Consider the following 7,206-nt stretch of genomic DNA (forward strand, 5'->3'; position numbering starts at 1 on the left):
CTGGAGGACAGAGGCCTGGAAGCGGCAGAAGCAGGAAGAGAAGCGAGGGGGGGGGCCCTCCCCTGGCTAAGCAAACGGGGGAGGGGGAGAAGTAGTGGGGGCAAAGCGAGGGGCGCCTCCCCCCCCCATCCTTCGGAGGGGAAGCAAAGGCTGCCTGGTCGGAAGGGCGCCCAGCCGCTGAGGTGATTTCCTTTCCATTCACCAATAAAATCGCCTCCCGCCGCTTCGGGGTTTATTCAAACGCCTGTCCTGGCTGGCTTCTGTCTATTAAAACAGATCAGTGGATTTGCCACTGTTAGGGAGATGCACCTTTTCTGCAGAGGGTGCTGGCTTCCAGCTGTAAATTTCGCGGACAGGAGGACAACGAAACCACGCAATTGTGCACGCTAGTATGTTTTAAATGGCCTGAGACTTTTAAAAGAGAAACGATTAAAGAGTGAAAATTCAATCGTAAAATCACGGGAGCGATCTAGAGATTTTGCAAATCGTTTACACCTTGAGCTTTGCTCTGAACGAGTTGCCATCGGTCAATTTTAGATTACGGTAATTGTTCAATCAGAATTTTGGTTGAATGCAAAGATGAAAGAATCTGTAAGAGCTATGAAACGTTAAATTAGTCCACCTTCCCAAAAAAAAAAAAACCAACAACCCGTAGCTGAATTCGTTTGTTGACTTGCAGTAATTAGATTTTATCTAATTATACACACACACACACACACATACACACACGCACACTTCAGTAGGATAAGTGAAAATAGGACTGATTTGAACATTGCATAAGTTTATTTTTCATAGCAAAATAAATAAGAGGTTGAAGGAAATATATTAAATATATTAAAATGAATTATATATTTAATGTTAACTTCAACCGAATATGGAATACATTCAATAATTCTCAATAATCATCAATTTAAATTTGATTTAAGGTTTCAAAATTATTGCAGCTAGATTTTTTTAATATAACTAGATGATCACATTTAGATTAGTATACATTATTTTCAATTTAGTGGAAGATAACTATGTTTATTTTAAAGCATCTATTATATTTACTCAAATGGTGTTTGTACCTATTCAAATAAAAATGGACTTTAATTTGTAAACACTCACAGTGTTTAAGAAAGTTTACAATTCTCCAGGAATATACATTTTAATCTTAAAAATATAGCCTTGTTTTTGGCATTTAGGAATGTGTTTTTCCCATAATTTATTTAAAGTCGTATGCAATAAAATATGTTCAAGAGACATTAGAAAGTGCAGACAACTATATATTCCTGCTCAGGATCTTTGAGCTGCTGTCTCTTAATGCTTAAATTGTATAAAAAAATTTTGAAAACTGTTTTATCTGTTTATTTGCTTGTCACTATGACCATTTTATAATACAAATTTTCCAGTTGGAATTGTGTGGAACTTTAGTTATGTAGGTACCTATGCATTAATTTTACAGTAAACCCAGAATTTCACAGATGAATAGAGAACGAGACTGTCTGTTAAAGATGAATGTCTGTTAATTGGTGAATGGGATTTTTGGAGTGCCACCAAAAAACTTGCTTTATTGATAACAGTGAATGGGTAAGCAATACATATTATCCAGACTGATTTGCTAAATAACAAATAATGCTATTATTGTCTGTAATCTGGACAGAACTCTGATCCAGCAAATTTTGCCTGTTAAATCTGAAGTCTGCTTGAACAAAGTCTGCTAAATAAATGGCTACCATATGTGAAAAACTACTCATGTGGTTCATAATATTTCCTATACAAAACTAATTTCTTTGCTGCATAGTTCTCTCATAGAAATGACTTTGAATCTTTCATCCATGAGTGAAATATCTAATCTACATTATAAAACCAGTGAACAGCACAGGAAGATGTTGCTTTCCAAAGATTTTGAAGCCACTCTAAAAATGTCATTTGTATTAGAAATATGCCCAATGATTTTTTTAAAGTTGCATAGAAGTTAGAAAAGTGCAATAGTTGGTTGACAATCTAAATAAATTGCTTGTCTTGCACCATCCTTCCCCCACCTCATACCTATATATAGGGTCTATATAGGGGAATCGCTCAGAAACCATGGAGTTCCCAGGCATACTCCTCATTTGTCCTCATGCCCATGAATTGCACCCACAAGTTGTTTTCAGGAGAAACAACAGAATTGCTATTGACAATTCTGCTCTGTTCGGATGAAGTACTGCAGGCAGGTTAAGTGGGAGCTAGTGCTATTAGATCTGCAGTGAAAAAATCCAGATGACTAGATGGATTCGTAGCCGGCTGACAGGCCGTACTCAGTGTGTGGTCGTCAATGGAACTGCATCTACATGGAAGGAAGTGTGTAGTGGGGTGCCCCAGGGCTCTGTTCTGGGCCCAGTGCTCTTCAACATCTTCATCAACGATTTGGATGAGGGGATAGACGGGGAACTCATCAAATTTGCAGATGACACCAAGCTGGCAGGAATAGCCAATACTCCAGAAGATAGGCTTAAGATACAGGAGGATCTGGACAGACTCGAACACTGGGCACTATCTAACAAAATGAAATTCAATGGTGAAAAAAGTAAGGTTCTGCATTTAGGCAGGAAAAATCAAATGCACAGGTATAGTATAGGTGGTACCTTGCTCAATAGTAGTAACTGTGAGAGGGATCTCGGAGTCCTAGTGGACAGTCACTTAAATATGAGCCAGCAGTGTGCTACAGCTGCCAAAAAAGCCAACACAGTGCTAGGCTGCATTAACAGAGGAATAGAATCAAAATCACGTGAAGTACTAATACCACTTTACAATGCCTTGGTAAGGCCACACCTGGAATACTGCATCCAGTTTTGGTCACCATGATGTAAAAAAGATGTCGAGACTCTAGAAAGAGTACAGAGAAGAGCAACAAAGATGATTGGGGGACTGGAGGCTAAAACATATAGGGAACGGTTGCTGGAATTGGGTATGTGTAGTTTAATGAAGAGAAGGGTGAGGGGTGACATGATAGCAGTGTTCCAATATCTCAGGGGCCGCCACAAAGAAGACGGAGCCAAGCTATTCTCCAAAGCACCTGAAAGCAGGACAAGAAGCAATGGATGGAAACTAGTCAAGGAGAGAAGCAACCTAGAACTAAGGAGAAACTTCCTGACAGTTAGAACAACTAACCAGTGGAACAACCTGCCTCCAGAAGTGGTGAATGCTCCAACACTGGAAGTTTTTAAGAAGAGACTGGACAGCCATTTGTCTGAAAGGGTATAGGGTTTCCTGCCTTAACAGGGGGTTGGACTAGATGACCTCCAAGGTCCCTTCCAACTACTACTACTTCTTCTTCTTCTTCTTCTTCTTCTTCTTCTTCTTCTTATTATTATTATTATTATTATTATTATTATTATTATTATTATTATTAGGCAAAAAATAAGAGCTTTTTTATATCTCTTTGCTATCTAACCCTAACCCTAACCCACAGCCTGCATCTACCTGCTGCTCTGTGCTCCACCCAAGGTTCCATCCTATGAATAATCCTAGATAATTGTGGCCATGCAAGTACCGTAATGCCAGGTCTGGCTTTTTTAAGATTGAGGAACAAATGGTGACCCCTGAGACCTATGGGCCCCTAGGTAGCAATGCCTCCTGACATTTACTTCATTGACTTTGCACAGCTTATTGGCTTCCATTGGTCAACATATCTTTTCCTCAACATTAACAAACCTTTCAACTGCTCTGTTTAATTAATCATTAATATCCAACTACCAATGATTTCAAGGCAAAGGTTTCCATTAAGTAGTAAACAATGTACATGCCTTTTGCTTTTTCAAATATGACTAAGTTATAAGCTATGGTATATAAGAGAGTCTGTATGGTGTAGTGGTTAAGGCAACAGATTAAAAGTAGGAAATTATAAATTCTAATCCTGCCTTAAGCATAAAGCCAGTTGGATGACCTGGGGCTGGCCATTCTCTCTCAGCCCTAAGAAGAGAATGGAAAACCACTTCTGAAAATTGTCAAAAAAACTACAGGTACTTGTCCAAGCAATCTCCAGGAACCAACCCTGATATGGAATAAGAAAGAGAAGAAGAGACTTCATATGCCTTCTGTTAATTCATATATTTGCATTTTTTTTATCTATTTGCATTTTTATCTATACTGTACTCATGAGATCTAAATATAAAAGGTTGACTGAAATGATCCAGTATTTTTTTTAAAAAAGATCTCGAAATATGAATGTAGATTCAGGCAATATCTTGGCTTTTTCCCAAGTCCACAATGATTCATATATTTTATCAATTACAAAATGTTACTGCACTTTGATGAATCCTTTCTTCTTAAAATGACTGTCTGTCCATCCATCCGTCTATCTGTAAATCATCTCTCTGTGTGTGTGTGTGTGTGTGTCTGTGTCTGTCTGTCTGTCTGTCTGTCTGTCTATCTATCTATCTATCTATCTATCTATCTATCTATCTATCATCTTTAAGAACCGCCCCATCTCCTTCAAGTGGGCAGTGTAAACTTAGCTTACTGGAAAATATTTGCCAGAGGAATGAATTATAAATTCCACACTATCACATCAATCATATTATAAGTAGAAACATGGAACAGCAATAATAATAAAAACAATAATATGTCCTTCTGTAAAATTATATGCTTTGTATATTAGATAACAATTCCCATCACCTTAGCCACCAATTTTGGAAGCCAAGTTGAGAGAGATTCAAAGAACAGTTTTTGATAAGCTCTTTCAGTTCCCACTGTGCCATTTTAAATGCTAGCAAAGCCATCTATTTAATTGCTTTGCTAACCAGGTTAGAATGCAGGAGACTGAGTTCTAGTCCTTCCTTAGGCATGAAAGCCAGCTGAGTAACTTTAGACCAGTTGCTCTGTCTCAGCTCATGACATCAGGATAGTCAATTCTTGTCACAACCAATGGATCAACACTTGATCGATAAATTTTAAAAAGGACCTTGCACTTGCAGGAATATGCTAGGAAGAAACAAAAATGCCCATAAACAATTATATAAATACTCAAACCATGAACCCATATATATAGATGAGTGTCTTGGCTACGGAGTTGATCTGTGCTCGGTGGTGGTGTGAGAGTGCGTTCAGATAGCGGTTTGTGTGTGTTTACTATCTACCATAAAAAAACACACACAAACCGCTATCTGAACGCACTCTCACACCACCACCCAGCACAGATCAGCTCCGTAGCCAAGACACTCATCTCCAGAACAAAACACCTAGCTGACGAACAACACCTAAAAACCAAACTACACACTCTCACTAATGTACTAACAGCCAATGGATTCCAAAGAAACACAATTACCAACTTAATCCGAAGAGAGACACCCACAAAAACCCAAGACAGAGAACAAGAAAATGGCAAAGCCCTCCTCCCATACTTAAAAGGGACCACAGACAGAATCAGCAAGATCCTCCAAAAACACAACATCAAAACAGCATTCTTCACAGACAGAAAAATATCCACCATCCTAAGAAACCCCAAAGACATAATTGGGTTAGAAAACCAAGGAGTATACGAAATCCCATGCACCACCTGCACCACCACATACATCGGACAGACCAACAGAAGAATAAGTGCACGCATTGAAGAGCAAAAAAACTCACTCAGAAAGGGAGAACAAACTTCATCCCTGGTCCAACACTTTGAAGCCACGGGACATGAAATTGATTTTAAAAACAGATATAAGGCTGGCAGCTGAGACCAGCCCATCCACTCAAAACACCCCCCCACCCAATCAGAACACACCCAACATTCAAAACACACTCCCACCCAATCAGAACACACCTAATCCCCCACCCAATCAGAGCACACCTCCACCCACAGAACACACCCCCTCTGGCAGTTTAAAAAAGAGGAACAAACAGCCACTACCACATGCTTCTCCCAGAAGAAGGAAGCTGAAGCCACCAACCTGAGGATGACGGATGGGATTCCGTCAAAACGTTGCTCCTACACCTTCAATTCTACACGGGGAAAAAACCCGAATGACCAAAGATCCACATACAAACACCCGTGAAAACCTCAGAAAACATATATATATATGTGTATATATATATATATATATATATATATATATATATATATATATATATATATATATATATATATATATATATATATATATATATAATCCCATCCGTCATCATCAGGCCGGAGTTTTCCTCCTGCTGCTTCCCCCACCCAATCAGAAAGCAGCCACGCCTCCACCCAGTCAGAACACAGCCCCACCGGCAGTTGGAAGGAAAGGAACAGCCAGACCACGCATTGCTCCCGGAAGCAGCAGGAGGAAAACTCCGGCCTGATGATGACGGATGGGATTTCGTCAAAACGTCGCCACAACTTTCTGAAGATGAAAGGAACGCGGGAAGAAACCCGAGACTCTAGATCTACACATACAGACACCCGCGAGAATCTACGAAAACAAATATCATACCTCTACGGGGAGGACATCTACCAACTAACCAGGACTTACGAAAAGTCAGAAGTACGAAGAGCAAGAATACTAAGTGACATACCTTTCCTATGCCAATGTCGAGACCAAAATATAAGACCAAATTGTTTCAAATTGAAATTCCACATCAATACCACTTCAACCAAACGCATTCTAAGAAGAACAGAAATGGCATTACTAAGAAATGAACTCCACAATAAAAGATTTCAATTAGACCAAACAAACAAGGACCTACTAACATTACATCTCAAACTCAGCAACATTATTCACCCGATACTATGGGACAAAGTGAAACAACTGGCGGTTTGGAGAGCAGAAACAGAGACCATCTATAAAAACAACAGACATTCAAAGAAACTCAAACAATTAGAGAACTACAACAACCAAACAACCACATCACAACAACATCTACAACAAGTAGTGCATAACATCTCCCACAGAAGACTAACAACAGCAGAAACAAACGTCCTAGCAAAAGGTTTCAACTTCGCTGTTGCACCAAAGAAAATTCCCACAGAAACCATCATATGTGGAGTTGAAACCAGCTTAACTAAACTCAATGCAGATGAAGCAGACCAAGTCAGACATGAAGTCACCCACATCCTATGCACAAGCAAACCACCCAAAAGCAACCTAACAAAAGAAGAACAAGTAGCATTGCAAAACCTAAGAAAAGACAACAGCATAATCATACTACCAGCAGATAAAGGCAATGCTACAGTGGTAATGGACACATCAGACTATGAAGAGAAACTGTCCAACTTAC

This window comes from Vipera ursinii, assembly GCF_947247035.1.
Source record: "Vipera ursinii genome assembly, chromosome: 1".
Classification (NCBI taxonomy): domain Eukaryota; kingdom Metazoa; phylum Chordata; class Lepidosauria; order Squamata; family Viperidae; genus Vipera; species Vipera ursinii.